At 51.9% G+C, this 20,266-nt stretch overlaps 2 long non-coding RNA genes across 2 annotated transcripts in view; one reads left to right on the top strand and one right to left on the bottom strand.

Annotated features, from left to right (window-relative positions):
- Positions 1 to 20,266, bottom strand: part of LOC140633977 (uncharacterized) — a 34,782-nt gene that overhangs the window by 3,285 nt on the left and 11,231 nt on the right. The gene's annotated exons all lie outside the window — the stretch shown is intronic.
- On the top strand, positions 219 to 10,702 carry LOC140633976 (uncharacterized). Its single transcript, XR_012031559.1, has 3 exons — positions 219 to 1,513; positions 2,469 to 2,612; positions 10,561 to 10,702. It is a non-coding gene; the product is annotated as an uncharacterized lncRNA (long non-coding RNA).

Raw genomic sequence — 20,266 nt, 5'->3', positions numbered from 1 at the left:
CCTCATCCAAAAAACCTTTCCTGCACACCCTTTCCCCAGCCCAAAAGCCTGCTATTCAGGGCCCAGCTTAAATAGCCTATCTTCCAGAAAGTCCCCCTCCCTTCTCTTCCTGCTGCCCCCTGGACTTCCTTTAACTAGGTCACAGCATAAAGGAATTGCTTGTTTAAGTGCATCTAGCCCCAGCACATAGGGATGCCCTGGAAGCCACAGCTGCCACACCTGTGGAGGGCTCCGCGGTGTCACAGAGCTGAGCCTGGGGACCTGAACAAAGTGCACACTCCATAAATGCATGTCCTGTGAATGAGTGATCCACCCAGCTGGGTCTGCTCACTGAGCCTCCTCCTCGGCAGCCACAGCTCCCAGGCATATGCACACAGAAACAGAAGCACATACTCAGAGGCAACAGTCAGAGTCACATGCACACACAGTCGCAAGGAGTCCTATGCAGAAAGCTGAATTCATCCATTGCTCATTTCTGCGTCTCTGTGTTTATGCACCTTTGTGTCATTCGCTCCTTTCTTTTGTGACTTGAGGGGCCTGAGAACAGTGCTGTGTCTCCTTATCAGCCCGGTAGCCCCTTAAGAGAGGGCGAACTGCTCCCTTCAGACCAGGAATCCCAAGGGAAGTCTTATAGCTCCTCAACCGGTTTGGGGGGTTGGGCCAGGAAGTCTCTTCCCCACCAGCCTTAGAGCTTTAGAAATAGTCTGTCTCCCACATCAGACTCAGAATCCTTGGGGACAAGGCCCTTATCTCTCCCCACTAACTAGCATTGAGGACCCAAGGTCAGAACGGATCCGACTATGCTGGGTATTCCAGGAGCAGACCTGAGCTTGATCTCCCCTATCAGACTGGTGACTCCTTGGAGGCAGCAGGATCAGACCGGCTCCAGCAGGGGGTGAGCTGGCTTGGGCCAGTTTGTCCTGGCAACTCATTCATATGTCTTCCATTCACTCCCAAACCTGTCCGAGTCCCTGGGCCTGGCTCTGCAGTATGCAGCCTCTATTATGTTCCTTAGTTCCCTCGCCAGTCCAATCTGGGGGGACCTGAGGCTCAGGCAGCAAGTGACTTGCTATGAGTCACATGGCTGGGAAGTAGCAAAGCCAGGCCTCACCCTGCAAAGGCCACCTTCCAATCAGGTTTGAGGAACGCTGGGGAGATCAGTCTGACAGGGAGAAATGACTGCGTGGGGGCGTGTGTGTGGCTGTTGGAGGCAAGGACTGCCAGAGGATGGGGGTGCCTGCTGGGCAGACTGGGAACACCGAGGAGGGCAGGCTGGACAAGCAGCCAGCCAGGGCAGGCAGAAGGAAGGCCTGGAGCCCAATCTTTCCTGTCCCAGTTCCCAGCACGAGCATCCTCTGGCACTGGAGTCCTGAGTTCAAGTCCCATTCACCCTCGGACCCCTCTGTGGGCCTCACTTTCCCCATCTGAGTACAAGAGCAGAGACCTGATGAGGTCAGCGCTTGGGATTCCCACTTCTTTAAGCTGTTCTTGGCAAGGGTGCAGCCAGCAGCAGGTGAGCGAGTTGCCACATCAGCAGGGCGAACCCCGCCCCCTTCTCCCCCCCAGCTCCGGAGGGAGGCCCCAGAGGCCCCAGAGGACAGTGGGAAGTGGGTGGGGAGAGAGGGCTGAGCCTCGTTGGCTGCAGATTGGGGGAATGGCCGCAGGGGTGGGTGAGGGAGGCGGTGTGTGAGTATACCTGGCTGTACTAGCCTGTGTGTATCTGTGACGATGTCTGGATGTCCCGGAGTATACAGGAGTGTGTACACAATAAATGGGTGTCTTTGTGAGGATGTACTCGAGTGTACAAGCTGGTGTATAAGAGTGTGTGAATGTTTCAGAGCACATCTTTGTGTCCGTCCGTGTGTCTGTGTGGGTGGCCCTGGATGGGCAGGAGGGCGTACGATTGTGTCTGAGTGTGCTCCTCTGGGTATCTACGTGAATGCACTTGAGAGTACAAGGGAGTGTGTCTGTGCATTTGCCCTTTTGTCTGTGGATGTTGTGTACAGGATTGAGTGTGAATACATCTGAATGCGTGTCTTGTGTGTGGATGCACTTGAGTGTAAAATGCATGTGGATGCATTTGCCAACGTCTCTGAGTATGTCTTTGTGTCTATGGGTGACTGTGTGGATGTTCCTGAGTGTACAGGAGTGTGTGAACATGTCCGTGTGTTTTCCAGAGTGCCTTTGTGTGACCATGTGGACAAGTGTGTGTGTGACTATGTGTGGCTGGCAGGGTCCTCTCAGAAGAGGTGTGAGCCTTTGAGAATCCACCTCTAGCAGACCCCTCCAGCTGACCACAGGCCCCTGGAGGCATAAGGCCTGCCCCAGGCCTCAGAGCAGCCCAGCCCCTGCCCGCCCGCCCCCCCTCACTTCCTGGTGACTCACCTCCCTGCTGTCTCTGTCCCCTCCAGCCTCCTGCCTTCAAGGGCAGTCCCCCCTTGCTTAGTTTATCCTTCACCCACCCACAGGGAGTCTGAGTCCTTTCTTCCAGTCAGCCTGCTGGGACCCGAGAAGGGGGACCCAACACTAGTGATGCATGTTCTGTTGAACCCTCCTCACCTGACAGATGAAAACAGGCTCAAAGCACCGTGGTGACCCACTGAGATCATGCTGTGAGTACAGGTGTTTAATCCCATGACTCCAAAAGCTGAGGGTAGAAGCCCTGGCCTCCTCCAACCCCACAGATGGCCCCAGCCCAGGCCCTGAACCTGAGAAGGAGAAAGAGAACTGACATTCAGGGAACCCTCCAGCCATATGCTTGGCCCTTCCCGTGCTGTCATTTTTAAGGTGTTTTTTAAAATTAGTTTATTTTAGAGAGAGAGAACAAATAGGGTAGGGGACAGAGGAAGAGATAGAACCTTAAGCAGACTCTGCACTGAGCATGGAGCCTAACATGGGGCTTGATCTTACAACCCTGCCCTGAGATTACCACTTGAGCTAAGATCAAGAGTCAGATGCTGGGGATCCCTGGGTGGTGCAGCGGTTTGGCGCCTGCCTTTGGCCCAGGGCGTGATCCTGGAGACCCGGGATCGAATCCCACGTCGGGCTCCTGGTGCATGGAGCCTGCTTCTCCCTCTGCCTATGTCTCTGCCTCTGTGTGTGTGTGTGTGACTATCATAAATAAATAAAAATTTTAAAAAAAAGAGTCAGATGCTTAACTCACTGCCCCACCCAGGCACCCCTCATGCTGTCATTTTGTTCACTCCTGTCTTGCTCAGAGAGGTGAGGCAGCTCGTCCAGGGTCAGGAAGCAGCTGAGGGGATCCCTGGGTGGCGCAGCGGTTTAGCGCCTGCCTTTGGCCCAGGGCGTGATCCTGGAGATCCAGGATCGAATCCCACATCAGGCTCCCGGTGCATGGAGCCTGCTTCTCTCTCTCTCTCTCTCTCTGTGTGTGTGTGTGACTATCATAAATAAATAAAAAATTAAAAAAAAAAAAGGAAGCAGCTGAGGCAGGATTTGAACCCAGGTCTCTCTAGCTTCAGATGCATGTTACTAGGGGCAGGGTTGGAGTCGAGGGTGACTGGCCACCTGTCCTCAAAAGAAAGGTAGAAAGATGAAAAGGTATGGGTAAAAATGAGGAAAGGTGGCTCGAGATAGTTTCCATGCAGCATCACACCAAGAGCTGAGGTGACACAGCCTCATGTGAGTGCCAACGACAGCCTGATAGGACTTCCTGTTCTAACCAGAGTCCGGCTCCCTGCCTGGGGCCCCTTCCCCTGGATTCAGGCACTGGGTGGACTGAAAATGTGACTAAGTGGGCCCAGGCTTAAGCAGCCTCCCTACCGGCTGGTCACAAGTGTTTGGAATTCCACAATGCCACTGACCTTTGTCCCTCAGAGGCTCTTCTTTTATTTTTTTATTTTTTTTCTTCTTTTACTGTTTATTTTTTAAGACTTTATTTTTTTTATTCATGAGAGACACACAGAGAGAGGCAGAGACATAGGCAGAGGGAGAAGCAGGCTCCCTGCAGAGAGCCTGATATGGGACTCGATCCCAGGACCCTGGGATCATGGCCTGAGCCGAAGGCAGATGGTCAACCACTGAGCCACCCCGGTGCCCCTTATTTTATTATTATTTTTTAAAGATTTTATTTATTTATTTGACAAAGAGAGAGACCACAAGCAGGGGGACCAGAAGAGGGAGAGGGAGAAGCAAACTCCCTGACGAGCGGGGAGCCTGATACGGAACTGGATCCCAGGACCCTGGGATCACAACCTGAGCTGAAGGCAGACGCTTAACTGACCGCTTACCTGACCAAGCCACCCAGGCACCCCTCAGAGGCTCCTCTTTTAGATCAAAACCCCACCCAGGCTCCTGGGGAGGTGACTTGAGCCCCCAACTCAGCCTAAAGGAGTCTGGTTGGAGCCAGGGATCCCAGCTGGATGGGATGCCCTTCTGGAGTAGGGAGGGCAGCAGGGAAAATCAGATGGAGGGCCAGAGGGAGCATGAAGGGTGGACCCCAGGGGGAGGCTGGAGTGGCCTCTTGTCATCCACCATCTCATGTCATTCTTGCAGCAGCCTCTGGGGCTGAGGGCATCACTCCCATTTCTGATGAGCAGCTCTGAAAGGCAGATACGTGCTAAGAGCGGGACTTGAATCTCATCTCTGGACTCGAGTCCAGGCCTCTTGCTACCATATGTGGCTCCCTCTGGATCCCAGGGCTGGCTTGGCTGGGAGGAGGCCAGAGAGGCAGGGATGCGAGAGACAGTGTTCCTTTGGCTCTTCTGGATGACAAGCGCCACAGAAATGCTTATGCAAGAGCTCAAGGAGACGGGACTTGTAGTGAGTCTACATGGGGAAGTGAGGAAGGCAGGGACGGTGCCCCACTTCTCCGTGCCTCACAGCACCCCCTGGGTGGTCAGGAAGCAGAACACTCACATTGACCTGGACTTCTGGTCTTTGCCTTGGTTGCAGGTGCCCGACGCTGTGGCTGTGCAGTGGGGCCTGGGAATCCTGCATCCTTGTCCAGGGCACTTCAGGGTCATCTTTACCTCCAAAATCAATCAACCTTCCAGCTTCTAGGCCTGTGGGCTTGGGTCTCTCTCACATGCGTCTGTTCCTCTGTGTCCTGGAGATGTCTAGAACCCCTGGTGGTCAGCCCTGCCATTCCAGACTCAGGGGTGTGAGCACACAGCCTCTCTCTGCCTGCAGGTCGGACACTACCCCTGACCCTGGAACTCAAAGCCTGTCTCCCTTGCTCCTTGCTGCCTGGGTGTCCTTCTGTTTCCGGCCTCCATGGGTGGCCCTGCCTGACCCTGTCCTGGCCTGAGGGGTGGGGTGGGGGAATGGGAAGGGTGTGCACAGTGCTGCTCTTGTTCAGGGGATCAGGGAGGGACCAGTGCCCGCTCTTGTGTTCCAGCCCCTGGCTTGGTCTTGGCAAGCCGGAGGGTGAGCTGCAGCTCTACCTGCAGCATCATCTCAACATCCTTCCTGCCGGCAGAGCAGGCCCAGAGCCACTATGGAATCTGACCAAGAAGGCCCTTAGCTGGGCTCTCATTTCAGGCTATTACTGATCCCTCTGCCTCTAGCTGCTCTGCCTCATGACCTGTGCCACATGATGAAGACAGGATGTGGGTGGTATGGATATGTCCAGAGACACAGTGGACGCAACACTGGTCCCAGGGCTGCAGTTTCAAGTGTCCCATCTGGGAACTGGAGGTTTGCAAACAAGGTTTAGATTCGGGAGATAGGAAATCAGCCAGAGGGTGGGGCCCAGTGAGGAGGTGGGGCCCAGTGAGGGGGAATAGAGGCTCAGTGGGGGGGGATGGGGCTCAGTGAGGGGGGTGGGGGCCAAGTGAGGGGGGTAGGGTCCCTGTGAGGGAGATGGGGGCTCAGTGAGGGGGATGGGGGCTCAGTGAGGAGATGGGGCTCAGTGAGGGGGGTGGGGGCCCAGTGAGGGGGATGGGGACCCAGTGAGGGGGATGGAGACCCAGTGAAAAGATGGGGGCTCAGGGGATGGGGGCCCAATGAGAGGGTAGAATTCAGTGAGGGGATGGGGGTCAGTGAGGGGGTTGGGCTCAGTGAAGAGATAGGGGTTCAGTGAGAGGACAGAGGTTCAGTGAGGACTTGAAGTAAAAGAAATGAGTAGATAAGGCTCTGGGGACATTAACTCAATGATCCTTTCCTAACTGAGCTTAGATACCTGAGCCTACCCTGGGGTCTACAATAAGCATGACTGTTAGGGACATGGCTGGGCACCTTGGTGTCAGGCACTCCTCCTAACAGTTGGAGGGAAACTGAGACCTGTGTCTGCTGGGGAAGGACTCAGACAGACAACACTGCAGTTCTGAGCAGTGAGGACTCTAGGAGCTAGGAAGCTAGGTATGGCTTGGTGCCATGGAGGTCAAGGGAGACTTTCCTGGGAGCTCCCTCCTACCTCTGGGGTCCTGTAGGCTGCACGCAACCTCCAGCAAGGCATTTGGAATCCTGGGATGGCCCTGCCCAGGGATCTGGAGGAGTGCCCCTCTTTGCCCCTCAGGTTACAGCCCTTGGCAAGCTTCCAGAATGGAGGGGGAGAAAAGGATGGGCATTGGGAAGATAACAGGGCAGATTCCTAAGACCTCTCTTGGGTAAACTCTCACCTTTCCTCCCCTTCCCCAACGCGCTCCTCATCGCGGAGTCCTCATCTCTTTTACAGAGGCCCCCTTGCCCTTGATTGAGTCCATCCCTCTCCCTAGAGAGTCCCTAGCTCTTTCTGGATCTGCGTTCCCTGACTGAGCTCAGATTCCCCCTCACATAGCTGTCATACCAGAACTAAAGCCAGTTTTAAATTTTTTACTTGAGTGTTTTAGGCACTGTCCTTTCTCACTAGCAAGGAGGGCTGGATTGACCCTGGGCCCATTCACTCAGGCCCTATTGTCTGAAAAACTGAAGGGGGGCAGCCCTGGTGGCTCAGAGGTTTAGTTCCGCCTTCAGCCCAGGCCCTGATCCTGGGATGGAGTCCCCTACTGGGCTCCCTGCAGGGAGCCTGCTTCTCCTTCTGCCTGTGTCTCTGCCTCTCTCTCTCTCTCTCTCTCTCTCTCTCTCTATGTCTCTCATGAATAAATAAATTTTAAAAAAATCTAAAAAAAAAAACAACACACAAACCTGAAGGGGCTGCTAATGGTAATGCCCTCATTTGTGTAGCATCATTTAATATTCAAATATCTGAGCCTGGGCTGGTGAGGAATGGCTGCTGGTATGCATACTATTTGCATGCTTCCCTTTTAGTGAGGAAAAACTCAAACTCTCCTCCCCCTCCAGCTCCCCTGTTTGGAGTCTGACTTGAGGAGAGTCCCAGTTGGGCCCTACAGAGAAGGTACAACAATGCAGAATGTTAAATGGGAGTTGTTTGGGTACTAGATCGCAGATGTTTGCTAAGGCCAGGCCCAAGGTGGGAGAATACGCAAGGATTCTCTCCCCATTTGCCAGAGGAAGCCAGGTTCTAGAACAGGGAGTAGAATGAGAAGAGGAGATGTTCTTATGATGCTAAAAACTGAAGTGATTCTTAGGGGTTTCTTAGACCTTACACAGTGGCTTCACAGGATCTACAACTACCAGCCCTTCTGCATCTATGCCAGACATGATTAGTTAAGCATGGCACTCTGAGCCCAGAGCCACTTCATTTGAGGCAGCAGTTAGCATGTGCAATTATATTTGTCTTTCCTGAGGAGTTCAACCCTTCCTTTCCAAACAGGGAGACTGAGGCCCAGAGAGGATACAGGAAATGTAGGTTATATCCACCTTCACACTACCTGCTCATCCTGGAAGCACATGGGTTAATCCTCTGGAGGGTGAGGGAGGGCGGTTCTATTATGTGTAAGAAAATCATCACAAGGGATACCTGGGTGGCTCAGTGGTTGAGCATCTGCCTTTGGCTCAGGTCACAATCCTGGAGTCCTGGGCTTGAGTTCCACATCAGGCTCCCCACAGGGAGCCTGTTTTTCTGTCTGCCTGTGTCTCTGCCTCTCTCTCTCTCTGTGTCTCTCATGAATAAATAAATTAAATCTTTTTTAAAAAAGAAAGCAAATCATCACAAAAAAGTCCTTCTGGGTGGAATTACAGGTGATTTTTATAGATGACTTTGTGTTTTTCTACATTTCCCAAATTCACTTTGAGCATGAATTCATTTTGTAATTAGAAATCTCTCAATAGGGACGCCTGGGTGGCTCAGTGGTTTAGTGCCTGCCTTTGGCCAGGGTGCGATCCTGAAGTCCTGGGATTGAGTCCCACATCAGGCTCCCTGCATGGAGCCTGCTTCTGCCTCTGTCTTTCTCTCTCTCTGTCTCTCATGAATAAATAAAATCTTAAAAAAAAAAAAAAAGAAAGAAATCTCTCAATAGCAATACTAGCTTTTTTGGGGGTAAACACTATGTGGTACTTGCTTTAGGCATTATCTAAATCTCAACCCTGACATGGGGCACCAGGCTGGCTCAGTCAGTGAAGCATGTGACTCTTGATCTCAGGGTTGTGAGTTCAAGCTTCACATTGGGTGCGGAGATTACTTACAAATAAAATCTTTAAAATAAATAAATAAATAAATAATCTTGACAACCACCCTGGGAGGAAGGTAACATTATTGTTGTTATTCCCAATTTAAAGAAGAAGACAAGACTTAGGGAAGTCCAAAAATGTGCCCCAAGATCACATAGTGAGCGGCACAGCTCTGACTCTAGCCACATTAAATACAATTAAATAAATTAAAAGTCAATATCAGTGATGATCTGGGTCTATGGAAGAATGCTGGTTTGCATGCTCTTCTGAATAATAGAAGTGGAAAGCCCATTTGGGAGAGGGAAGTAACTTGCCCAAGGTCACACCGGATGTGCCTGAAGAAACGACCTGTGCCCCAAAGAAAGCTTCTGAGTAGCCTAGGACAAGAGCAGAGGTCTGGCATGGTCCTCTCGCCTCTCCTCGGGACCTGGACACCTCTCTGCTCAGGACAGTGGGAACACTATGCCCCAGCAGAGTGCAGAATGGCAGGACACCTCCTGCTAAGGCTCCTGCTATTCCTCTCAGCACAGTGGAGTGAAGAGACAATGAAAGACACTGAGGAATGAGAGGGATGGCTCAGAGCTGAGCCAACAACAGCAAAGCCAGAGCAGGGTGTGGGTGAGAAAGGAGGGTCTTCCCTCCACTGGGACTTTGGGAAGAGACCATTTATTTATTTTTAAGGGTTCTGGGTTTTTTTATTTAAATTTTGTTTTGGTAATCTCTACACTCAACCTGGGGCTTGAACTTACAACCCCGAGATGAGTCACATGCTCCTCTGACTGAGCCAGCCAGGCGCCCCCGGGGAAGGGGCCGTTTTAGCAGAAGCATGGGCCAAGTGCCTTCCCGCACTTAGCTTTGCAGTGATCACCCACTGGTATGCCAGGGCCCCTTGGCACTGTCTCCAGACACCACCAACTTCTGTGTGACCAGAGCATGGGATGAGGACACCAATAGACCAGCTCTCCATATCTGTGTGGCCTTGGCCAAGCCATTTTGTGTCTGAGTTTTCTCACCTGTGAAATAGAGGTGATAAACCCTATGTTTCAGGGCTGTTCTGAGCATAAAAGGTGGCCACAGAAGCAAAGGAGCCCCACTGGAGTGGGAGAAGCAGCCTGCCAAATTCTGGTCGTTAATAAAGCCTGCCCCTCCCAGCGGGCAGTGTCAGGACTGCCCAGGGAGCTTGTGGGGGAGGAGCCTCTTCCTTCCTACCCCTTCCAGCTGGGTATCAAGATCTGAGACCAGATGTGTGGCTGAGTGACTCAGCCCTTTCCTGCCTGGAAACTCCTCCCTGCCTGCCTCACCAGGCTGGGCCAGGGACGGTGAGACAGCACATTGGAGGTGGGGGTGGCTGGTCCTGAACAAACTCAGGGGAGCAGTGGGGGGCAGAGTGGGGGAGGGAGAGGGAAGGAGGAATGAGGATAACATGGCTTGGCCTGCAAGATGGGATGGAGGAGGAGGGAAAATGTCGGGACAGTCCTGGAAGAGATTGAGAGTGTCCTTGAGTTGAGTGGCTGGCTCAGCCTGAAATGCTCACCCCCTCCTCCTCCCAGCTGCTCGCATCCTTTCCCCAATATTTCAAAGCCAGCCCCAACCCCTTTGCCCTGCCCTCTTAAGTCCACATACCCTTAGGGTGCTCCCTTCTTTCCCGTTCTCTCTTCCTCCTCTCAGCCAACCACCTCCACTTCCTCACCTGCCACTCAGCAGGCCCCTTTACTGACTCCTCGCTGCACATAGAAGCAGCAATCTGGATGGTTGACTCTTGGTTGCAAAATCTTAAACCCAACCCAGCTTGATCCCTCAGGGACAATAGGCCCTGCTGACCCAGGCCCTGCTTGGAGCTCTTTTCTTCTCCTGACACACCACCCTGCTGGTTTCCCTTCTATCTCTTGGACACTTCCCTCTCTCATCCGGGCTTCTTACTCCCAACCTTGTAAATGTATGTGTCTTATAAGATCAGTCCTTTCTAGTCTACTGTATGGAAAAGGGATAAAGTGCATGGACTTTGGCATTATATGGACCTGGATTCAACTCCTGGCTCTGCCCTTTACTAGCAGTGTAATTTTGGAAAAATTAATTTAATTCTCTCAGTTTCAGGGATGCCTGGGTGGTTCAGCGGTTGCACATCTGTCTTCAGCTCAGGGCGTGATCCCAGAGTCCAGGGATGAATGGAGTCTCGCATTGGGATCCCTGTGGGGTGTGGGCTTCTCCTTCTGTGTCTTTGCCTCTCTGTGTGAATAAATAAATAAATAAAATCTTTAAAAAAAATTCTCTGAGTTTCAACTTTCTCTTCCACCAAATGGATTAGTATTACCTACGTCTTGGGGATGAAATGGGATAATGCCAATGATGCATTATCTGGCAAACGGCAGGTATCAGTTACTAGTTGGGTTTTTTTAAGTTGTATTTATCTAAGTAATCTCCACACCCAACATGGGGCTCGAACTCATGACTCTGAGATCAAGCGTTGCATGCTCCACCCCAGGTGCCCCCTCAGTTACTGTTAATATCCTTTCTTCCTGGATACCAGTTTACCTCCCCACTCCACTCCCAACTCCTACCTACTGAGCACATCCACCTGCATGTCCTAGTGGCACCTGATCTGCAAATGGTCAAAAGCAAAGTTTCATCCCTTCATTTTCCTCCCCACACACTAGGTTTTCCTCTTGATGCTCCTATTTCTGTTAATGCTCCACCATTCAATGTCATTCCATTCACTTAGCAAGTGCTTTCTGAGACAGCAAAGCCAGGTGCAGCAAAAAGACTTGAAAAAGAATCATTGTTTTTGCCCTTAAGGAGCTCACAGTCTGGTGAGGGAGACAGACAAGCAATTAACTATAATGAGATAATTGCTCTATTAGAGGTTTGCATGAAGGAAGCCAATCCAGGAAGCCTTCCTAGAGAAGGTAGCATTGAATTGGCACTTGTCGGCTGAATAGGAGATTGCTAAGGTGGACAAATTAGGAAGAGCCAGGAATCATTTCTGGGCAAGGGTGTGGCCATGTGGGTATGAGAGGGCAGGTCCTCAGAGCCAGAAGCTCCCATTTGTGATTGAGAGTTCCCTTGGAGCAGCACAGGGGTCTGCTGGAAGGAGGCGGAAGTGGAAGAGACTGGGAGACCCAGCAGGAGGATAAGGGTTCAAAAGTTGCCATACACAGGCTGTGCAACCTTGGGAAAATCACCTGACCTCACTGAACCTCCATCCCTCATCTGTCGAATGGAGACAATTATAGGCACCCAAGGGGATGCTGGAGAGGGCAGAGTGAGCTAATGGAAGGGAAAGTGCTGCACAGATGCAAGCTGCTGTTATTGTAGAAAATCTGCCAGGCAGTCTTCCAGCCACAGCCCCACCTCAAAAATGGCCTCCTTGAGTCTACTCTGAGCTGGGCCCACATCCTCCCTGCTGGGGGTGGGGCGCCGGGAACATGTGTATACACCTGACTCTGGATCCTGGCTCATAGGATGTGTGATCTGGGACCAGCATCTTCCCCCTCTGAGCCTCGGCTCTCCAGCTGCAAAAATCAGGCTGAGAACCCAAGGTGCAGGGCTGTTGGGAGAATTCTGTGCCACCTGGTAGGTGATCATTAATTGTAAACATTTTCCCATCCCCTGCTCTCTGGTCCCCTTCTCCCGGACCTGGCACCAAGCTAAGCAGAGTGGGAAACAGTAAATATTTAATAACATACTGGCTCAGAGCTTCTGACTAAAGGGACGTGTGGAGAGCTAGAGGACACCTGCCCCCCAGCAGGGTCTGTGCAGATGTCCCTGGGCTCAGGGACAGCCCCTGCCAGATCCTGAGGAAACTCTTGCTTCAGTGACTTCTTGGGGAATCCTGATTAGCAGAGGGGGTCCCCATCCCCCAACATGTCTCTCCTATCCTCTCTTATTCACTGGGGGGGGGGGGCAGCAAATGGATGGGCACCCCATTCAACAACCACTCAGTGAGTCCTTCTCCACTCTGCCAAGCTTGTGTAGCCACCAGAGATTCAGAGATGAACATGTTCACCCTAATGTGATGGTATGTGGCTTGATCAAAGACTGACTTTCAAGAAAATCAGACTGAGAGGAAGGGACTGAATCTCTCTGGGCCTCCATTTAACCCTCTGTAAAATGGGGACAATGGTTCTTATCTCTTCAGGGCTGTTGTAATGACTAAGGGAGACGATTATATAATGCACTTAGGGCAAGTTCTGGAAGTTCATCAGTCTATCAGTGATGATGATTTTAAGTCTTTTTTAAAAAAGATTATTTATTTATTCATGAGAGACACACAGAGAGAGGCATGGATGCCGGCAGAGGGAGAAGTAGACTCCCCATGGGGAGCCTGATGTAGAACTCAATCCCAGGACTCCGGGATCACCACCTGAGCCAAAGGCAGATGCTCAACCACTGAGCAACCCAGCCATCCCTGATGATTTTGTCTTTTTTTTTTTTTCTTAAAGATTTTATTTATTCATGAGAGAGGCAGAGACATAGGCAGAGAGAAGCAGGCTTCTTGCAGGGAGCCCGGCGTGGGACTCGATCCTGGGATCAGGATCACACCCAGAGCCAAAGGCAGATACTCAACTGCTGAGCCACCCAGGCGTCCCTGATATCAAGTCTTGAGGTGGATGTCTGCTGGGCAAACTCTGTGGAGTGGGAGTAGGAGTAGGGGTGGGGGTGGGGGCCCGGAGGCAGGGAGGGAGTCTGCCTGGGGAGTTGGGAAAAGTTCAACAAGAGGAGAATGTGAGCCGGTCCTAGAAGGAGAAGTACTTGACCAAATGGAAAAATGGGGGAGAGGCAGGCTGGGGCCGGGAAATGAAGGGCTCTATGTGTCTGAGAGGCTGGGATTTATTCTGGAGACAACAGGAAGGGATTTAAGCAGCGGAAGGACAATGTCCAGATTTAGTCTTAGGAGAGGTTCCCCTGGGGCCTGTGGAGCAGGATTGGGAGGGCAAGAGGGGTCAGGGGACTGGCAGGAGCTGGTGTGATAGTCTGAGTGTTGGAGCTGTATGTGGATCACTTAGTCACCTGCATGGTACGTACCTGGGGTCAATGATTCAAAGGTTCCAGTCCCAGGAAATACTTTTACTCCTTAACAGAAACTTACAGGGACAACGCCTGTAGCCAGAGGAGCCACCCGAGAGACCCAGAGCAGTCAGGCAGAGAGGCTGTTGGGCCTCCCTTCCTCTCCAGCGCAGAGGTGCGGCCCCTCCCCCGGCCCCTGGGCCTGGGCCTCCCCTTTGTGAATCTGTCTGTGAACGTGTGGTTGTCTGTGGGCTGAGGCAGCAGAAAGAGCATTTTGGAGAGGACCAGAGCTAAATCCACATCCTGATTCTGCCACCAATTAGCTCTATGATCTTGGTCAAATTTCTTAACCTCTCTGCTTTGGTTCTGTGGAAAATGTTTGGATTTGTAGTGTCTTTACATGCTTATGTGTAAATGCATAGAAAAAGTATATACTGCCCACTAGCACTGAGGACTGAGAACATTCTCCTTGGAAAGCAGTGAGCCCTGTGTATCTTGGGTCAGGAAATTAAGATTTGGGTGGTCAGAGGACTGTGGGTGAAGAGTCACTGCCCCATTTTATCCTGTTTCCTTCTGTATCATTTGGGCCTATTACAGGCGTGGGTATATCTACATTGTCACATTTGTAAGGAGCAGGGATACTGCTACCAACTTCACAGATTGTCCCAAAGATTTTTTTTTTTTAAGATTTTATTTATTTGTTCATGAAAGACACAGAGACAGGCAGAGACACAGGCAGAGGGAGAAGCAGGCTCCGTGCAAGGAACCCGACGTGGGACTCGATCCTGGGTCTCCAGGATCACCCTGGGCCAAAGGCAGGCGCTAAACCACTGCACCACCCAGGGATCCCCCGTCCCAAGGATTTTTAAAGGATCGTACAGATAAAACTGCTTTCCTGAGACCTGTGCAGAATTGAGCGTCAGCAGGTTTCAGCTCCTTTCTCCCCTGCACCTGGATCTGTGTTAGGTATTTGTGTGTCTGTGTTTCTAGCTGTAATCATTTATCTCTTTACATCTGTGTTTGTGTAACAGGCCTTCTGGATACCTCTCCCTGACTTATGGGTCCCTGAGTACCTGTGTTGTTCTTATGTCGGTGGGTGTCTGTAGATGAGGGTCTGTGCATCTAGGAATGTATATATTTGCATATCACGTGGGTCTGTGAATTGGCATGTCCGTATATGTGTTTGGAAGTGTTAGTAGTGTGTGTGTGTGTGTGTGTCATACATCTGTGGATGAGTTTGTGTTTCAATATGACCCCATATCTATGTGTGTTTATTTTTTTATTTTTATTTTTTTAAATTTTTATTTATTTATGATAGTCACAGAGAGAGAGAGAGAGAGAGAGAGGCAGAGATATAGGCAGAGGGAGAAGCAGGCTCCATGCACCGGGAGCCCGACGTGGGACTTGATCCCGGGTCTCCAGGATTGCGCCCTGGGCCAAAGGCAGGCGCCAAACCGCTGCGCCACCCAGGGATCCCTCTATGTGTGTTTAGATGTCAGTCTGATGCGCACCTGTGTATTTATGGGTATCTAGATATGTCGATGTGTGTCTGGGTGTGTGTTTTAGTATGTGTGTCCATATATCTGGGTCTGCCAGAGTGAACTGGTGTCAACCTGTGTTGGTGTCTCAGTGTGTTTGTATAGGCTTCTGTGTGGATTGTGGGAGGTTTCCCTGACAATCCACATCCAACTGTTTCCCTCTGATCGTGGGCAGGGAGCTCTGCCCACAGATCTTGACCCTACTCCCAGCTTCTCGAAGGCCCTAAGCGTGGGTGTTTCCCTCCTAGCCCTGCCCTTGGGCACAGGGCCAGGCTTGCCGCCAAGGACTGGTGGAGTGGGTATCTGTAGCAGCCCCCTACACAAGCCTCATCAGCTGGCCAGTCAGGCTGGTGACTCTTCTGGGGGTGAGAACTGAGAATGTTCTTCTTGGAAAGCAGTGAGCCCTGTGGACCTTGGGTCAGGAAATCCCTGGTCTCTTGGTCTAGGTCAGTGTCCATCTGGCCTGGCTTTTTTGTGCTTGTCAGAGGCAGCCAGACAGTTGGGAAACAAAACACGTCTCCATGGCAACCCGCCTCTGCCTTAGAACTTGGGCAGTTCAGTGGTTTTGCGGACCCTCCTCAGGCCCAGTGCTGGGATGGGGGTAGGCGGTGAGGATGAGTAATGAAGTTTCCACTTATGTGCACTGTACCACCCCCCCCACCACCACCACACACACACTCAACACGCTCAGATATCTCCACATGCTCACTGCTTTCCCAGGTGAAATCAGATGCTCAGGTGTGGAACCTGGTGCCCAGAAAGGGCAAGTGTCTCACCCAAGGACACCCAGCAAGTTAGTGGCAGAATTGAGATGAGAACCAGGTTAGGCTAACTTTTTGACAGACCGTTAGGGGCCATCTGCATAAGTCATTTTTGGGTAGACCTCAGAATAAAGCTTCTCGGGACATTTTTACTGAGTTGTTAAAATTCTTACCATGTGACCCCACTTGTCTGTGGGTGCAGTATTTTCTAATTACCTATTAAAACAAACTGCCAGGGGGCAGCCGGGTGGCTCAGCGGTTTAGCACCGCCTTCAGCCCAGGGTGTGATCCTGGAGGCCTGGGATCGAGTCCCATGTCAGGCTCCCCGTATGGAGACTGCTTCTCTCCTCTTCCTGTGTCTCTGCCTCTCTCTCCCTCTGTATCTCTCATGAATAAATAAATAAAATCTTAAAAAAATAATAAACCGCCACAGAAACAACTTGAAGGCTGGTTCTCAGGTAAAAGCCAAACCATCACTTATAACTCAGCTTTCAAATCTGTAGTCCATCCCCACTGACTTACTTTGTGGCAAGTAAAGGTTACAAGTTGATTTATAAACTATGTGTACATGTAGGAAACGTTTTTATCCATTTTCTCTCTCAGATAAAAGGCAGGTAGGTAGCTTTTGTATCAGAGGAAAAAGAAAATTCTACTGCTAAAGGAAAGTTTGAAAACACCTTTTCTACAGTGTGTACAGTTAAGAGAGTGACAGTCAGATCACAGAATAACTGGTCCATCTGGGGGCCTGGAGCACAGAGCTGGTGCTCAGGAGATGTTTGCTGAAGGGAATTAGAATTCGTTTCACACTGGAGACTGGGCAGTGGCAAGAGCTACCTCTCCTTTCTCACTTGCTCTCCTGCTCCCTCCCCTCTTCCCTCTCCTGTCTGTCTCTGTCTCCCCTTCCCTCTCAGCCTCCTAGGAGCTGGCACCAGTTCAGAGCTGGGAGCCCAAGGCTCCATCTCATTCTGGATCCTCCCCACCTCAAGCACCTTGGATGCTTTTTCACCTCTCAACCCAGCAGGGGAAATGGGTGCAACTAGGCTCAGGACTTGATTCTAGGAGGGGCCTGGATGATTTAAGAAGACCTCAGCAGGTGTTGTTTGCCATGTTAACCTGCTGCCTCAGATGCCAGCAGCCAGGGCAGGAGACAAGAGAATGCTCACAGTGGGGATGGGACCTGTATGCTTCCTCCCACCCCCACCCCCAGGTTAAGAAGGAGGGAGGAGGAGGGCATCCTGCAAGGGCCTTTTTCTATCATATCCTCCCATTGAAAAGGATCAAAGGGTTGATTTTTAGTTGGTTCTGAAATAGGGACACCTTTGGTAATCTGGCTAAAGCTATGGAACTTTCCCTCCCAAAATGCATACAAGTGCATTCAAATTTAAGCAGAACATTCAGGAGTCCCCAGGAGAAGGACTTTCTTTCCCCAGGATCTTCACTGTCTACCCTTTAAAGCAGCTGGCGTAGGGTAGAGAGGCTTGACCCAAAGCAAGTGCACAGTTAGGAAACACACACAAACACATGCGTGAACACAAGCCATTTTTAAATTCCACCTCTGTCCAGAGGTAACTGTGTGACTGTTGGCAAATTGCTCCACTTCTTCTGAGGTATCTTCTTAGGAATACTATTAATCACTCAGTATCTCAACTTCGCAGAACTGCTCCTCCCTGCACTATACTTTCAGCCCCTCCAATTGGTCTAAGAACTGAGGGGAGTCACAGGTGCTCTTACCCTCGGCTCTGTGATTTATGGGCTCTTCTCCTTCCTGGTGTTCCCCGTAAAATGAGGGAGGCTCAGCCACACCCTGGCTTGGCTGCCCAGTTTGGAGTTTGTGAGAAGGCCAGGCCCAGCAGAGGACAAAACTGGAGCCCATGGGAGGCAGGTCTCCTTGGAAGTGGGAGGTGGGGGAATCTTGGCTGGGTATGGGGGCAACATCAGGGTGGTTTTCCAGAAAGAGAGAGTCAAAGCTGGAGGGCTTGGGGGCTTCTGCTCCAAGCCTGGTTGCTGCTGGTCTATCTCTGGGGCGGCAGCTTCCTGCCTGGTCAGGTGACAGCCTGGTTCCAGGATGGACTTTGGGCCCTGTTGACACGGGCCACTGGAAAGTCTGTTTCCTTAGCTGCCCACAGGGCCAGCAGAGAAATATAGCTAAGCTGAGTAGTCATGAATCTAGAGGACAGAGTTGCAGGCTAGCCCTTCCCAGGCTAGCCCTCTCTGGGTGTCTTGGAAGTATGTCTGTCCGTTAGGTCAGGGGACAGGAGGGAACCTGGGGCTGCTGGTCTGAGGGTGAGCCAGGTTGGAGTTGGAAGGTGAGAATGTCTGGCTGTTGGGAGTTAGAAGCAGTGAAGGGAAAACCCTGATCTCGCCCCACTTCCCTCCTTCCCCACCTCCAAATCAGGGGACCTGATCTCTGAGCTGACTCCTGGAGATTGTGAGTTTTTTTTTTTTTTTTTTTTTCATTTTTTAAAAAAAGATTTTGGGATGCCTGAGTGGCTCAGTGGTTGAGCATCTGCCTTTGGCTCAGGTGGTGATCCCAGGTCTAGGATTGAGTCCTGCATCAGGCTCCCTGTAGGGAGCCTACTTCTCCCTCTATGTCTCTGCCTCTCTCTATCTCTCCTGAATAAATAAATAAAATCTTTAAAAAAAGAGGTTTTGTTTTTAAGTAATCTCTACACCCACAATGGGTTTCCAACACACAACCCTGAGATTGAGAGTCACACACTCCACCAACTGAGCCAGCCAGACGCCCTTCAGTTTTTTTTTTTTTTAATTAAGTAAGCTCTATGTCCAGGGTGGAGCTTAAAGTCAGGACCCCAAGAGCAAGAGGTGCATACTCTACCAACTGAGCCAGCCAGATGCACCTGGGGGGGATTGTCATTTGAGGGGAACTTTTGCTAAGGAATTATATAAGCCACCGGCAGGGCCAACTTCATAGGCCCAGTCACCCCTGACCCTGATGTCAGAAAGGCCCCCACACTTGGTTGAATGCTCTGCTGTTGTCTTCTTGAATTTTTTTTTTTTTTAAAGTAGGCTTTAGGCCTAGCATGGGGCTCAAACTCATGACCCTGGGATCTAGAGTCTCATGCCCTACCTACTGAGCCAGCCAGGGGCTTGTCTTCTTGAAAATATTAATAATTTTTATCTATCTATCTATCATTTAAGAGAGCATGGAGGAGGGGCCGAAAGAGAGAAAGAAGCAGACTCCCTGCAGAGCAGGGAGCCTAAGCAAAGCAGTCGATCCCAAGACCCCCAGATCATGATCTGAGCTGAAGCCAGATACTTAACCAGCTGAGCCACCCAGACACCCAAAATTTTTAATAATTTTTGAACAAAAGGCCCTGCATTTTCATTTTACACTAGGCCCTGCAAATTATGTAGTCAGTCCTGGCCACTGGGAAGAAGGAAATGCTGAAAGGGTTGGTGGGGGGTGAGACTGACCAATATTCCTCTCCTGATGGCTCCTTCCAAAAGCCAGAGTATGTTTGCTTTCCTCTCCTCCCTACCCAGTGCTTCCAGACTATCCACCAGGCCAAGGTCCTGCACATTGCTCTTTCTCTGAGTCTTAGCCTAGTCTATAATACTTCTCCTTTGATACTTACCAGGTGAGGAAGAGGAAGGGTCCCTAAGGCTAGTGCTGGCCCCGGTAGAGAGGACATGAAACAGAACCCATTGAGATCCTTATGTCTGGCCCAGTGCCTAAACCAGAAGGGTACTTTGGGATGTGGGCTAGACCTGAATGAATGGTGTAGAGCATCTCAGCGGGGGGAATCCGGGCCCAGGCAGAGGTGCCCTGGGGCCTGACAGGTGCCAAGGGTAAACTGAGGCACGACTCCCCTCATCTTCCTCACTAAAGGGTGAAGCGGGAACGCAGGAAGCACGGATCCCAGCTCCACACTGAGCGTTGACACTGGGGGAGGGTTAGGAGTGATGGGGAGACTCGGAATCGCCAGACTGGAGAGAAGGCCCACGGGCGGGCTCGAGTCTCAGGTGCGTCAGTCAGCAGCCTCCCCTCCGTCTCCGTCTCCAGAGCAAACCTCCGATTCCGCCCGGGTCCTGGGAAGAATTTTCTCAGAATTCCCTTATTCCAGGAGAAGAATGCCGGAACCCCCGTGTCTTCCCAGGCTGCACTCGGGATGCCTCGCTGTCCCGGGTCCAGCCCCAGCAGGTCTCCGCCCCTTCCCCGTACCTCTGACCGCCAGGCGAGCTCCCTTCCGCGCCCCCGCGGCCCCGACCCCCGGAGGCCCCGCCCGCCCGCGCCCCCGCCCTCCCGGCCCCCGAGCCCCGGAGCCCGGCAGGGGGCCGGAGGCGGCGGGGAGGGCGGCAGGCGGCGCCGCCCCAGCCCCGCGGCCGCTCCCTCCCCGGCTGCCGGCTCCGCGCCCCGCCCGCCGCCCGCCCCTCCCGCGCCGCTCCCGCCGCCCGGCCGCTCCCCGCGGCTCCGCTTCCGCCGCCCAAACTTTTCTCCGGCGCGTCTCCCCGCGGCGGCCGCCGGCCCGC

The sequence above is a fragment of the Canis lupus genome, chromosome 5, assembly GCF_048164855.1.
Source record: "Canis lupus baileyi chromosome 5, mCanLup2.hap1, whole genome shotgun sequence".
In the NCBI taxonomy this organism is placed as follows: Eukaryota; Metazoa; Chordata; class Mammalia; order Carnivora; family Canidae; genus Canis; species Canis lupus.
The sequence above is the reverse complement of the archived record's forward strand: the minus strand, read 5'-3'. Positions and strand labels throughout refer to the sequence as shown.